Source organism: Podarcis pityusensis, assembly GCF_964106645.2.
Source record: "Podarcis pityusensis genome assembly, chromosome: 5".
Classification (NCBI taxonomy): Eukaryota; Metazoa; Chordata; class Lepidosauria; order Squamata; family Lacertidae; genus Podarcis; species Podarcis pityusensis.
In genome coordinates this window covers 63,805,794-63,821,624 of record NC_138032.1, presented here as the reverse complement: position 1 = coordinate 63,821,624, position 15,831 = coordinate 63,805,794, and the positions used below count along the sequence as shown (strand labels likewise).

Genomic DNA, 15,831 nt, shown 5'->3' with positions numbered 1-15,831 from the left:
AACAGGAAACTTATTGGAGTAAGATTACGCCAGTGCTGGGGTGTAGCAGCTGTGAATATGACGACACTTTTCTCAGGATGGGGGAAGTGGGGACAGCTACAGCTTGGAAAGCTTGTTGCCCAACTTACTGTACTTTAAAAGAAGCTCTCCATGCATCAATGTGTGAAACAACCAGGTCACATAACCTGACCAGCACGTTTACTGGGCAGAACTAGACTATGGTTGTCAACACAATTGACACAAACACACCATCAATAATGGAGGGGTGGTGAGTTGTTTTGCTTTGCTTACTTAGATGTTTAGATTGTGAGTCCCATTTACCACATTGAAACTTACTTGTATGTAGACATACATAGGATTGCCCTGTAAGAGGCTGAACTAACTCGCTGGCCTTAGGCAAGCCATTCTCTGTCAACCCAAAAAAGAAAACAACTTCCTTTCCATTGCCCAGTAATGGCATTAAGAACTTAATGCAGTTTTGCCATGGCTGAATGCTTCTTGGTTTGTGGCTTTTGCACATCAATATTGTGGAACGCTCTCCCAGCTGAAATAACAGGGGGCCCATCTACACTGGCATTCTGCTGGCCCTTGAACACATACCTGTTTAGACAAGCATTCACCTGATCTCCTGACCTGAACTTTGGGTCTTATTATACCTAAGCACTACATTCTAGGTGTCTTTGCTGAAGGATGTTAATATCCTCAACATCTTCCATTGATTTCAAAGTGTGTAGATAATATAATAGAGAGCAACAGCAGGGAAACTCTGACCCCCAAAATAGAACTGGAGCTGGAGGGTGGGGGGCTATCAGCTGGCTCGTGTTAAGGAATGATAGACTATAAAGTCCAGAGACTAGCATCTTGGTAGAGAGAATCTAAGTATTAAATGTCAGGGGTCTATTGATAGAGTTGAAGAGTTATTTGCATGGCTGCATATTGAACAGTGAAGCACTCGGACTTAAGCAGAACACTGAATAAGTACCCAAACTCACTGGGTTCAGTCCAGATGATGTTAGTTTAACTTATATAATAATAATAATAATAATAATAATAATAATAATAATAATAATAATATATTATTTATACCCCACCCATCTAGCTGAGTTTCCCCAGCCACTCTGGGCAGCTTCCAATCAAGTGTTAAAAACAATACAGCATTAAATATTTAAAACTTCCCTAAACAGGGAATATATCCATTAGAAATCAGTGGGAGTTAATGTCAACTAACTTTAGTCAGGATCCAACCCATAAAGTGTAAAGAATCTGAATAATGCTTTGGATTGTGCCTGTCCTTGCTCAGGAAAAAACATCACTTTGGTTTTTCCACAGCTTGGTCATAATAATGAATGCTGATTAATGAGCAGTTCGGGCAGCAGATCACCTCCATCACCTTTTAAAATAGTCAGCTTGCAGTCACCTGCAGAACAGGAGAAAGATGTGAAACTGGCTTCCCCGGTTTCTTGAGCTGAAGGGTCATGAAATCCCCAATGGAGGTAATTCAAACTATACAGGGGGGGGGGGGCGGGGTTAGCTCTCAAAGTCCACCTTTGTGTCTAGCCTGCAAAAAACTCTTATTATTTGGGGTCTGGTATTGCTGTCTATTTATTACAGTCTACTTGTTCTTGTTTCCCTATCCCAGCTGCACCTGGTCTATTGAAGGTAAAATAGAAATAATATTACAAAGATGATTCCAGTCTCTGTTACTCTGTTACAAATTAAATTGACCGTATTGTAGAGCGCTGAAGTACTCCATCTCAAGCAAGTAGGGAGTATTATCCCCACCAGAAAAGAGCAAATGGATAGCCAATAAGAAGATCTTCTTTTTTTTTATTCTCTATTTTCATATTCCCACGAAGCATCTACATGCAGAGCTCATCCTACTGCATATTCAAAACTGATTAAATATCTGTTACGGAATATTTATTCAACAGCATTCTTCTTCATTTATAAAGTAAGTACAGCTGAATTTCTGAGTCACACACATAAATGACAACTTCATTCCTTTTAATATGGTCAAAATCTGCTGTTTTTTTCATATATTTTAGTATTAATGGGAACCCTATTTAGAATGCCACAAATAATATTTGGTCAGCAAACAAGAACTGTGCTTACTTTAGCTTTGCCAATTACGTCAGTCTCTGGGAAGAAGCCCACCTCAATAACTGACTCGTTCAGAGTGTGAAATCATTTGAAAGCTCTGTTACATTAAAGCAGGAAAACAGTCAAAATGGATTTTTTTTTTTTTTAAATCATTCTCACTGCCTGATATTTTCTGGTTACTCATCAATATGGGTAATTAGACAGTTTTCCTTAATTTTAAAAATTGTCCTTGTTTTCAAGCGTATTATTTTATACTTGTCCCTAAATATCAGCTAATAACAGAGTTTAAAAGTTAGTGATCTACATTTTAATCCAATATAATGAATTCAGAGGAATAATTTGTAACTCCCAGTTCAAAAGTGAAACATACCTAGTCAATGAAACAAAAACAGCTGAAAGTCTGTAAATTTTGATTAAATAACCCGATTTGCAATGGGGGTTGAATAATTTCGATTGCAACTGTAGGAACAAGCTATGAATAAACGATACATGTTATTTAGTTTCTTCACTGACATTTCATAGTGGTTCATGTTTGTTTTAATACTGTGTTACTATGTCAGGAGTTTTGCGGACAATGCACGAAAATGTCACCAATTTTTCTTCACCCAAATTTCTTGCTAAAGCCCCCCTTTGGAATTCTGTCCTCAGAATTCTGTTCTTCCACTAAGCAATTCTCATAGGAATTCTGCTTCACAACCAGTTGACTACCTGGTAGGTTGAGTACCTTGAGAGGGAAAAAGCAGCTGGTAAACAACCAACCATTCAGTGGTTCCTAGACTGCAGCTAGCAAGACAAAGAAGCCCACAGTCTGGTGACATTTTTGGACTATGCCCCATTTACATGATTACAAAACACCATGTTTAGAGCAGTTTTGTAACTGTACTTTTCACAAAGAAAAGACCACTCACTGTGAGCTGCGCTCTGGACATTTTGGATTTTTCCAGCCTTCAAGTTGCCATAGAACTCTTGTTTTTGTTCTAAACAAACTAACACAGCTATCCCCTCCCATATTTTCCAGAATGCATACTAGAAGGGACTGGGGAAATTAATCAAAGGGCAAAGAGTGCTAGAGAGAGCTGAGGGTTTCTGAAGTGCAGATGGAAGGTGTCTAGGCAACTGGGGATGAGAATTGGTTTCTCTCTATAAATCTTGTAGGGAGGGGACAGGGGGGTTAATAATACAAGCCAGGCGCAAAGGAGGAGTCGGCGCTACAGTGAAAATATTTATTCAGAAAAAAACATGTCACAGCTTTCTAATTAGGACTGTAATTTGGCACTGATGTTAATCACTACTGATCAGTAGACATCACTACAGATTTTTTAGAATAATTCTCACAGCAAAATTCAGTTGGCCTCTCGAGTGGCAGTCAAACAGACTCTTCATGGCAATTAGTCAGTGCCAATGTCTACTTTATCTGAGAAACAATTGTATCACAATTCCTTGCAAGTAAAGAACTAAGAGTTCTGTCAGCTTTTGAAGTGGCAGTCTCAGTAATATATTGATTAGCTGCTGAGAGTGGGCAATAAAGTGACCAGCTGAACAAATCAATAACAAAATTAGCTAATACTGTAAAAATAATATTGGCTGAGAGGCAATGACATAAAAGTTGAAACTTGGCTTAAAGAGAGGATGAAGAAGAAAATGGAAACAGTTTTATTATTTAAGAAATAGCAAGGTCTCAACCATACCCAAAATTAATATACAATATGGGCAGAGTCCTATTTCTAACTAGTTGAGAATTACAGTGGTACCTCAGGTTACATACGCTTCAGGTTACACACTCCGCTAACCCAGAAATAGTGCTTCAGGTTAAGAACTTTGCTTCAGGATAAGAACAGAAATCGTGCTCCAGCGGCGCGGCAGCAGCAGGAGGCCCCATTAGCTAAAGTGGTGCTTCAGGTTAAGAACAGTTTCAGGTTAAGAACGGACCTCCAGAACGAATTAAGTACTTAACCCGAGGTACCACTGTATAGCAACAGAGTGTTTCTAAAACAAGGAATTTACTGTAGTTACAGGAGGGCTGGTTTGTTTTGCATACATGGCAAACATGGGTCTCTCTGTGCAACATTCCACAGGTATTATTATTCCAAACATTTGCATAAACCTGTCTTCAGCGAATATCTCTGTAGTATCAACTGAACAGGGTTTGCAGCATAGAAGTAATGCTATACTCCACCCAAAGTAGTTGTTAAACAAACAAACAAACTTAGATGTGGTGCAAATAGGACTTGCAATGCAATCCTCTAGATGTCTACTTTAAAGTAAGTACCACTGAGTTCAAAAGTACTTACTCCTTGCTAGGTGTTTATAATATTGCAGCCTAACTGGCTCAATTTCATTTTAGACAAAAGAAAAGCCATGCTTTATATCACTGAAATGTAAACGAAGCACCGTGTAAAAAAATGAGTCCATACTATGTGTGCCTACATTTCAGTCCATCAGTCAAGTGTGTTATCTCATGTACATTAGATGTTTTTGTTATAAGATATATACGCAAACCTAAATTTGGCAGAGCTATATATTTGCAGCCTAGTATGTCAGTTCTTATGTTATCTGTCTCTTCTAAATATTTATGTTCACATTATTTCCATTTTTCTTTTAGATAAAAACTTTTGATAGAAAAATGCATCAATACAGAAACAATTACTGTTTTGTGAATGAAAGTTTCCCCTGACCTACTGAATTTCAAGTCCAAGTCCATGTATTTTATGAGATTTTATGAAATGTCAGCATTCCATAAGGACGACAACCCACTTGCCAAGAGAAGAACAATAAGTGATTACTCAAATTTCCTAGACTGATCTTCTGCAGCTACTGGGGAATCATCTGGGTGGAAGTATACATGGGAAACATGAAGACTAGTAATAAAACAACCACTACCAAGATAAGGGCATACAAATGCTTGTTATAACAAGCATTCATTATATGAATTTACAGTGCTCTTTTGAAGGACTTTGGCTTTCCAAACAAGAGAACAGATTTTACTCTCCTGAAAGTGCATTTCTACATCTATTGTCAAGGCTAAGCTCTCACGCCATAAAGGCTCAGTTTTACTGTTTCTTCATTTAACTACTACAATGAAAACATTAGAGTAATCAGGGGGTGGGACATAGCTCATTTTGCAGACTGAGTTGCTGGCATCTCCAAATATAACTTCTCATCAGGGGATTGGGGGGGGGGGGGGACCTGTGGCTCTTGAGCTGTTGTTTGACAACACCAGCTGATGACTGGCGATTAAATCCTGATACCTAAACTGTGGAATCCTGTTCCCAGTTCTCCAAGAATTCTCCAGGATTATAGATAAGAGGCTCTGAGATTACATCTGCAAGTTCCTTAGTAACCTTGTAGTTCCTCAGACCTTGGCGATCTCATTTAAAGGTGCTAGGTGTTCCCTTACCACCTCTTTTTCTATCTTGGGCTGTAGTTCCCTCTCGACATCATTTATTCTATTATCACCAGTTTGGGCACTGTATTCCTTTTGAGTGAAGACAGAAGCAAAACAGGTGTTGAGCTGTTTTTCCTTCTCTCTGTCACCCAGTGCCATTACAGTGGTACCTCTGGATGCGAATGGGATCCGTTCCGGAGCCCCATTCGCATCCTGAAGTGAACGTAAGATGCGACTGCGCATCTGCGTGTGCGCAGGTTGCGTTTTGCTGCTTCCGCGCATGCGTGTGACATCATTTTGAGCGTCTCCACATGCATGAGTGGCGAAACCCGGAAGTAACGCGCTCCGTTACTTCCGGGTTGCTGTGGAGCGCAAACCGAAAATATTCAAGCTGAAGCATATTCATCCCAAGGTATGACTGTATTCTGTCTTCTACACACAGAGGTCTGGCTACTTTCTTGTTCTTCCTCTTTCTTCAAACATAGTAAAACACCACCACCACCCATTTTATTATTTCTAACATCTCTAGCCCACCTGTCTTCTCTGCAAATATTGGATGATCGTTTATATTCTTCCTTCATGATTTGCCCCTTTTTCATTTTTTATATCTGCCCCTTTTAAATCTCAGCTCAAGGCACAAAAACTTCTTCAGATGCCTCCCACTTTTCTTTCTTACTGGAACTGTTTGCGCATTTCAGTTGTGCCTTCTCACCTTTAAGAAACTTCCATCTATCGTGGACTCCCTTCTCTCAGTATTTCTGACCATGGGATCTCACCCAGAAGTTCCTTAAGCTTTTTGAAAACAGCTTTTTGAAAGTCCAGAGTACACATCCGACTCATACAATCAGCTTTTTTACATTCAGCCTTTTGCTCTACCGAACAAGATTCTCTACACCGTAAAATGATATTCAAGCAGAAAATAATTTAAATGCCGTCTGTTGATGCCCTGTCCTGGTATGAAGGGGAAGTTAGCCAACTAAGTCACTGAAGTGCTGTTCTGTAGCAGAACTCTGAAGATTACTATACATAATTCACTTCAACAGCATTTTTGCTGTCCACAGTAGCACAGATGAAGACAAACATCGTGGGAGGAAACATCACACACCAGAGCACTGCTCCTGTCTGAAACAAACAGCAAAGTCCTCCAGCATTAAGCAAGGTCACAGGCAACTGGAGAATCATCTGTTAAAAAACGATGCTATTATTAGATGCAAGTTATGCAGCAGTTGTGCACAGGAGTAGAATTAAAACATTCTTCCAAGATAAATGCTTGAAATACTATTCAGATATACACCTCTATGTCACCACAGGAACTATTCATGTTTTACTATCAAAATAAATAAATGAACAAGAACTTAGTCCATTAACTACATAATGATTGGCAACTCTGTTAAGGTAAAGTGCACACCTTTGGATCCTAAGAAAAGTCAGCTTAAAGCATGGGAGAGGGGAGGGGAGGACTTCCTTCTGCAAACCTCCTTAAATTAATTTATCTTGGAATCCAAGTCGTTACATGTAAACTACTTCAATTCTGTGGAAGTCAGTTAGATGCATAATCCAACGCACATGAGTTACATCTGGGAATATATCTCCCCAGTGCAGACACCGCAACGTGGACCTGCTTGGCTCCAGTGATGAGGGCTGGGCTGGCACGGTGGGCTTCAGTCACCCTCTGAGCTCCACCCCTACCCATGCACACACGTGCCCACCTGGTGATGGCAAACAACACTACGACGCCGCTTCCCTGCATCAGGGTAAAATGTAGTAGCCCACCTCTTTGCTACCAAAGCTTCTAATTGCACTGGGGGGGGGGGGTTACAAAGAAAAAATAGAGACTTGTTCAAAATGTAACCTGCAGCCTAAAGTGGTACAGTACACTCTAGTGCAGGGGTGGGCAACCTAAGGCCCGTGGGCCGGATGCGGCCCAATCGCCTTCTCAATCCGGCCCACAGACGGTCTGGTAATCAGCATGTTTTTACATGAGTAGAATGTGTGCTTTTATTTAAAATGCATCTCTGGGTTATTTGTGGAGCCTGACTGGTGTTTTTACATGAGTAAAATGTGTGCTTTTATTTAAAATGCATCTCTGGGTTATTTCTGGGGCATAGGAATATGTTCATATTTTTCCTTCAAAATATAGTCCGGCCCACCACATGGTCTGAGGGACGGTGGACTGGCCCATGGCTGAAAAAGGTTGCTGACCCTGCTCTAGTGCGAAGCATTGTACTTATTTTTAATGGTAATGAAGTAAAAAAAGAAATTATGCTCAGAAAAGACAGTTAACACAGTCAGGGGTGGAGGAAGGGAGTGCGGTGGGCGCGGGTCGCCCCGGGTGTCACCCCTGAGAGGGGTGACAAAATATTGGGTGTCACTCACCGCAGGGCCTGCAGCGAGCCCAAGCCACACATCTCTCCTGCGTGGCTCTGTGCTGCCCAAACGGTCCGCTGCCTCCCCGCCCAGCTGTAGGGCGGCTGAGTGGGAGGAGGCAGGCAGTCTCCAGAGACCCCGCGGTGCGCCTCGCCCCTATGGCAGCTCACTCCTCCCTCGCCCCACCCCTATGGGTGCGCCGCCCCAAGCATCCAAGCAGCTTCCTCTGCCGCTGAATACAGTCTATGCAGGGCAGAAGTAGTATTGTGAATTCCCAACCTAGGAAATATTTGCACAAGCTTTTTGCAGCAAACACCACATGACACCGACTCTTGCGCTTGTATACCGAGTACTCAGTCAGTCACACCCTTAACATACATAAGTACAAGTACAGAACAGAACTAAACTTGAACTGAAAGTAGAATTTCTCTCTGTGACGATAAAAAGTGTTCTAGCCCCAACACTTTTAATACAGCAATGTGAAAACCATTGACACCATTGCAGATTTTTTAAAATGTGAAAAAAACATACACATTACTGCCTATTTTGTGCCTAGAAAAACTTTCAGTCTTCATGGGCTAACTGTTTATTTAAAACATTAGGCTCATTAGTGAAACAAAGGGCACAATCCAGATAAAGTTATTAAAGGGATTTAAATAAGCTCACATTTCTCTGAATTGCAGCCCAATATAGTAAGTAAACAACCATACTACTACAGTATAGAGTTAGAAGGGACCACGAGGATCATCCAGTCCAACTGCCAGCAATGCAGAAATCTTTTCCCCAATGTGGGGTTCGTATTTATGACGGACCATCACCTGGGGGGGGGGGGGAGATTATGTTAGCTTTTGAGATGTATGTCCAGTGGAACAGGAATGCTACAGATGAGTATATGGCATTTTTGTTGTTGTTTTAATAGCATATCTTTACTGAATGTGTGAAGTACTAATTCCTCCTTGTGTATAGTAATGTGGAAAGGCAGTATACAAACTGAAAGTGAAATGAAATGATGTTCCACCAGAATCTTGTCTGGTTAAATTAAATAGCAGTTTTTCTGAAGCATTATTACATAGCAGTTTACCAACAAGGAAGGGAAGGGGGGGATCTGTCCAGAAAACCACAGGACAAAGTGGTGGTGAAACAGCACTAGTCCCGTAAAATAGCCCCTTATGTTGTGGTAGCCACAAGTTTGAGAAAATACCCAAACTATAGCCACTATTTTTCCATACTTTAGAATTTTTTTAAAAAGCAGATTAGCTACATTTTTAATACACTCCAACTATCCTTTCAGATTTAAGTGTGTAGTTTTCCACCCTTGCAACATACGGGTGAAGTGAGGTTACTAATCTACTTTAATTACTGTGAACGTGGAACAGATTTACCATCACAATATTCATGGGTATATGACCTTGTGATGGGGTTCAACAACCTCCTATGATGAAGAGCAATGGTACTGGGATTCTCCAGCAGATCTCCAAAACTCCTAATGGCCTCAGTAAGCCATCAAAACTGAATATCCCTTTCCCAGTACCAAAGGCCCCCACAGCAGCTACCTAGGTTCCTAGCCAATTCTCATCCAGGGCCACAAAAGCAGGGGTGATGGCAAGTCAGGAACTTCAGAGATACCAGTGTGAGGTTACTCACAAGGAGCACATAGAAACCCCTGATCAGACCAGGGCCTGACTGAGAGCCAGGAAGCATGGAGTCTTCAGCTCCTATAGCCCTTACAGTCTATGCTGCTTCATTGCTGAAGCAAAAGTTGCATCGCCACCGTCCCCCACCCCCCCCACATAAATCCCAGTTCCAATGTGAAAACTGACACTTTATTTGTAATGTCAATTCACTTTCACCTTGTTTATTTTGTTTTTGTTCTTGAGTTTATCTTGTATTTCTGTGCTGTAAACCACCCTGAGATCGACAAATGAAGGGTGGAATACAGATAAATACTACTAATAAAAAACAATTAACTACCATCATACCATATTCTCTACAAGGCATTTAAGGTGGCATGTTCAAAATCATTGTATTGTGTGCTGATAATAGATTCATAAGATAGACTAAAATGAAATATAGTCTCAATGCCTATACTGTGAGGAGAGAAGAAGGGTTGTGGGACCATAGGTGGTTGTGTGTTTCATTTTTAGCTTTGAGTGAATAGGTGCAAGTACTGTAAAACTGAAAACTGTCTTGGGTACCTTGGCAAAAAGGCTGTACTGTATGATGATGATGATGATGATGATGATGCCTTTCACATCCAAGTGGAGATCTGAACCCAAGGTCTCTCCAGACCGAATCCAATAGAGAGAAGTTCCTTCCTTTTCCTGAAAAACCCTGAAGGAAAGCTTTTTTGAAACTTTTGACTCATTCTTTGTGATCAGTAGGACAAAAAAATTATCATGCACCCATACAGAAACGAAGAAAAAGCTTAGTCAGGCCACAAATTTAGAGGCGGTGTGAGGAAGAGATGGTGGCCAACCCCGCAATAACTAGCTCTCAAAAAGGCTAGGCCTGAGAACTTCGTAGAGCTGAGGGTGGTTTTCAGCATGGGAAGAAAAGGAACATTTTTCGGGAAACTAGAAGCAAGCAACGGCCTAGTTAAAAACCAGTTTAAAACTACTTCGTGTGTGTGTGTGTGTGTGTGTGTGTGTGTGTGCATATGTGGTGACAAATTCAAGTGGAGGTCTTAGCTTTGCAGCAAAAAACAAACAAACGCTGATTATTGGGAACCTTAAAGACCAGAAGGGAAGGTCACAACAAAGCTGTTAGTGCTCCAAATCCTATTCTAAAGTGAAGGCTATTCAGGGTCACAATGGATTTTACTTCTCTTTTTCTCACGTGTATGTGGGTGCAGAATATGACATTTTGACACAACTGCTTGCTACCTGAGGCCCTAGGGCATTCATTTGTGCTTGCTTCTAAGTAAACACAGGATCATAGAATCATAAGAGTTGGAAGGGACCCTGAGGAGCATCTAGTCCAACCCCTGCAATGCAGGAATCTCAACTAGATCATATATCACAAACAGCCATCCAACCTCTGCTTAGATTAATTCTACAACCTTGATGTTATCAGCACCATGCTGAGTCTAACCAAGTGAGCTATTCAGACTGACAGTGTAAAGAGGCACCAAGCATGCTTAGTTGTATACCTGGGGGATGGGGGTGGCCATTTTGTGTGCACTTTTTGCCTTGTTAGTACCAAAACCATCTCAAACACCACACTAGTTTGGGTAACTTAGACATAAGTCTGGAGGGAAATCTGGAGTGTATTCACACCAGTGTATTCAAGTAGATTTATGCAAGAGATGCTCCTTCAGGAATCCCAGGCCATCTAGGACCTCAAAGCAGCGTTTCCACTTAACAAGTCCCATGAGCAGAGCACTAATATATTTACATACCCAATATAGAATTGGTGTTTCTAGGGCAGATGTTCTGATTTCTAGGACGTGTGGAACCAATACACTTTTCATTATAAAAGCTAAACACCAGTAAGGGCATTGCTGCACAAAAGGTGTCCCAAGCTTGTATTGGTTGCACACTAAAGACACCAGAAAGAGCAGCATTTATTTTATTTAATTTTTAGTTATTTAGCAATTTTATTTTCAAGGGAGCATTTGGATCTTCAATCTTAGTGTCTAATAAAGAACATAAGGATAACATTAAAAGGTAAATAACTTTCACAGTTTTATTTTTCTTGTACATCCATTCGCAGGAAGGGTTTTGTGCAACTCACAAACCAGTAAGGCTTTAGCTGAGGGGTGGGAAATCTGTGGGCCTCTTGGCAGAGGTATACCCTAGGGTCCCTTGCACCCTCAGAAGGGAGATATATCAACATGCGGGCTCCCCCCCATCACTTTACTGCAATAGCCACATTAGAAATTACTACATTTTACAAGGTCCAAGTACTCAAAGCATCGGGAGTCAAGGCAAGGTGAGGAGGATGAAGGGCAAAAAAATCCCACACACCTTTATGCCGTGGTGCAAGGATGGAAAGATTCTCCCATGTTTGATCTCACAATAATAGTGGCATGTCACCATACACATATACATAATATGCTCCAGTAGTTTGCCTTCATAGCGTTTTGCCTTTTCTTCTATCACTCAGCTCCCAGCTCTTGTCTAAATTCAGGACCTTACACAGATAACTGGAGACATTTTGGGGGTGATTTTTGCACCCCTTCTGGGCCTGCACTCCCAGCGAGGGCCAATTTTGCCAACCTCTAGATAAGCACTGGGAGGCAGGGCTAACCGATCCAATTATGGACCATCACCTTTCATGAGCACTGAACACCTACATAAGGCTATCAAAGTGCAAGCCAGACATTTGCTTTTTAATAATTACAAAGTGCTTCAGTATTGGAGTTCTAACAGTGGGAAAGATCAGTAGAGTTCTCAAATAATTTTCAAGACTCACACTTTCCATTTTCAAGGCTGAAACAATATGCAACTAAAATGACTTAATACCATGACCTCACTCGGAGCTATCCAATTTTTTAAAAATAAATTTATTTCTTGTGTTTAAAATCCTCTCTTTTTTTAATATCCAGCCACAGGAAAAGTCCTGTGCAATTCAAAACAAATCAATACTCCATTGTGAACGTTGGCTTTAATGACTGAGCTTGTTAATTTTGTTATGGCAGACCACAGGAGTTTGGACCCCCTGGTCCAAAATTAGCGGAACCCCCTGGTCCTGAAAATTAGCGGAAAATAAGTGAGCAAGATGGGAAGACCTGAGCATCTTTCATAGCCAAAGACATCACTCACATTTTAAAATACTGCACATCCTACCCTAGTACAAACCCCAACAGTATCAGCTAATGTAGAAGGAGAGTATCACATCTTCCAATGAGCAAAATATTGCCCATTGGAACGTCCCTGAAGGACAACTTTGAGGGAAGAGATAGGGGCTGTATGCAACACATGGGATTCACGAATGTATGATGCAAGAAACTGATGCTGAGAAATCATACCAGCAGCCAAACGTCTTCATCTTTTCGTCCTCCATTCATCATTTCCCCCTCTTTTCCTACACAGTCGCTCAGCGCAGGAAGAGGTGGGTGTAATTTTAGAGTAGGAAGAAGAAGAAGAAGAAGAAGAAGAAGAAGAAGAAGAAGAAGAAGAAGAAGAAGAAGAAGAAAGCAGTGATGCCAAAGGAACCCTTTTCTCCTCCCCTTAGGAAATCTTCAAAGACTATCACACCACGTGGGGAAAGATTAGCATCCTTACTCTGAGACAGCCAGTCCTCCTCCCTCTCCCCCTTTTTGCAGGCGACGATTCCACATCTATTGAAAGATGACAAAACCTTTCAAACAGACAAACAGAGCTGCCCTTAAAGCGACCCTGCATGCCGAGGGATGGAAAGGAGTCGGCTTCCTTCCTCTTGTTCTCGACTTTGGTCACTGAATAATCGGGGGTGCGGGAAGCCCTTTCGAAAGGGAGTTCGTTCGTTCATTCATTCATTCTTTCCTCCCACCTCCGCCTCCCTAGCAGGGACCGCCTGGGAGCGAGCCCTTTTCATTGTGAGATCAAGTGCCTTCCCACGGGACGGAAGGGATTTCCCTTCTCCGCCCAACCGCACACCTGCCAGGTGGTGGAGGAGATTAGTATCTGCCACGGCAGGCAGAGCCAGGCCAGGCAGCTAAGCACCTGCGCAAAGCTTTCCTTCGTTGGGAACTTTTACACGTGCGCACGCACATACACGTGTACTCCCCTCGTTGGACTGCAGAGACAGAAGCTCCGCCGCTGCCTCTGTTGCCGTTTCTTCCGACGCATCAGCCTCCAGCAACCAGTCTGCACTGTGCAGACTTGTCTCGTATTTCCCTCGGTCCATCCAGGTCTATTACAATGTGCCCCTCTAAAGTTTCAGTTCCGGGAGGCAACTCTCCCCCGCCCCCTCCGGCTCGAAAAGAGTGGCGGGGATACCTTTGGAGAAGGGCTCACAGCTCAGCACTTCGATGCACTCATCGGATTTTGCCCGGGATCTTGCAAACTGGGTCTCGTGTGTGCGTTTGCACGCGCGCGGGGAGTCCCGAGTTATTTAATGCCCTGGATCTGTAATGAGCAGAGTGGTCGAGATAACTCACAAAAGATCTGGTGTCTTTTGTGTGTTAAATCAATCCAATAATCAACACTTGCAGAACAGGGGAGGATCAGATTTTTTGTTTTGGAGCGGGGCGCTAAAAAACTAAGCAGAAAAGAAACAGCTGATTCCCCTCCAAGTTTCCAAGTCAACCTCTTACCTTCGAGGCGCGGGAGGCTTGCCTTTCGGAGTCCCGATCCGTCGTTCTCAGTGAACGGCGAGCAGATCCCCACATCTTTGCAGGCAAGGACCTGGTCCCGAGCCATCGCGTCTACCTTTCATCTCCTCCCACCCACCCCCAACCCACCTCGTCCCCCGATTGTGTATGCGGACTCAGGAGAGGAGAGGAGGAGATCGGCTGATCTGCCGCTTCTGGACGAGGAGTTGGCTGCCTCGCTCTCTCGTGTGTGTGTCGAGTGAGTCCCCGCTGCTGCCTCACTGCATTGGAATGTCTGAGCTGACTGGGCTTCCAGAGCTCAATGAGCGAGCCGAGCTGCCGCGCTCAGACCTTGTGGAGCTCTTAATTCACTTCCAAGCCCTGCCAACAGTTTTACACAAGGTGCCTTTTTTACACCCTGCTTTCTCTGTCCAGTGAAAAAATGCAGGCTATCGCAGTGGAAACAATGGCTCGATTCAGGACTTTGTTCAGAAGTGGAGCGCGCAGCCTCGGCACTGAACCCTGCTGCCAGCTATTATCTACGGGAAGAAAGGCAGTAAACTAAAAGGGCTCTTTGGGGAGGGGGCAGTGTGTGTGTTTGCGGGGGGAGATATTGTGAAGTTTCCATCTGTTTTATGAGAAACTACCATTTGACTGGACTGGACATCTTTGCATGCAAAAGATCACACAGGCACCCCAAGCCAAACAAGGAAATTTTTTGGAACATTAATTTCTCAAGCTGAGAAGCAAAAGTTGGCCGAAGGCAGTGGACCATTTTATTCTGGACTTTTATATACGAAGAGCATGGCAATTTTCATAATTATGGTATGTGGAGACCATATCCCAGAACTGGGCTGTAAAACTTGCAGTTAATTTACTACATTCTCTTCCAGTATCAGGAACACATCATCACTTTAAAAAAGTTTAAAAAGTGGGGTGGGTCTGAACTTTTACAATTCACTTTTACTGCTGTGCATCGGCCATATACTAAAACATATTCTGAATACACTAGGCATGGTTACTTTATTCAGAAACCATATTGCACCTCTCTACACTGCAGTTTGAGCAAAACTATTTTCTGTCTTATTAAGCCATTTAGTCTGAGATCGGTTGGGAATAGTTCTTAAATGTTGTACAGATGGGATACAAATCAAAGGTTAGTAGCGTTTTATTAGTGCTGTGGCAATAACATTTACAAGTTAATATAATATTTAAGTGGAGGAAAATAAAGGGCAGTGCCCAGCTTTTAACAGTTAAAGCACTTTTAAAGTTGTGTTGACTTTAACAGGATAAATTTAAGCACATGCTTAACTCCCACTGAAACCAAAGGAAATGATAATTTCCATATGGACTACTAACTACCAGGGGACTTAAGTGTGTCCAGACCATCACAAAGAGCTGCTCATACGTAATACCAGAAGAGCATTGCTATGCTCCTTTCTTGATATTTTTATTAAAGGGTTACCGCTTTTGTATTAACACTGCTGTTGATTTGGTGTTTTGCATGCTTCCAGAAGCCCAGCAGGGCTTACTCCCAGTTGTGCATAGGATTGCAGCCTTAATTTTTTAATTTATGCTTTGACTGGTCCATGCTTCTGACTTAAGAAATTTCCATGTGCCTCAGTTTTATTTCCTGCTTTCCATGACCATACAATGGTCAGTTGGGCAGCTGTCAGCTAGCATACTTAAGGCAGCACGCTTGCTGTCTCCCTCCAAGGACTTTGGAAGCATCAGTTCTGGATCT

The 15,831-nt window shown here is 42.3% G+C and overlaps 1 protein-coding gene across 5 annotated transcripts in view; it reads right to left on the bottom strand.

Annotated features, from left to right (window-relative positions):
• Window positions 1-15,831, bottom strand: part of PLCE1 (phospholipase C epsilon 1) — a 143,440-nt gene that overhangs the window by 116,797 nt on the left and 10,812 nt on the right. For 2 of the 5 annotated variants that reach the window (XM_081006749.1, XM_081006753.1), the window contains exon 1: window positions 14,091-14,488. The exons of 1 other annotated variant lie outside the window; for it this stretch is intronic. The gene's annotated coding sequence lies outside the window, so the exon portion shown is untranslated. Of the gene's footprint in view, window positions 1-10,047; window positions 10,155-13,773; window positions 13,903-14,090; window positions 14,489-15,831 lie in introns of those variants that run through there. 2 more of the 5 variants (XM_081006750.1, XM_081006751.1) reach the window with 2 other exon arrangements.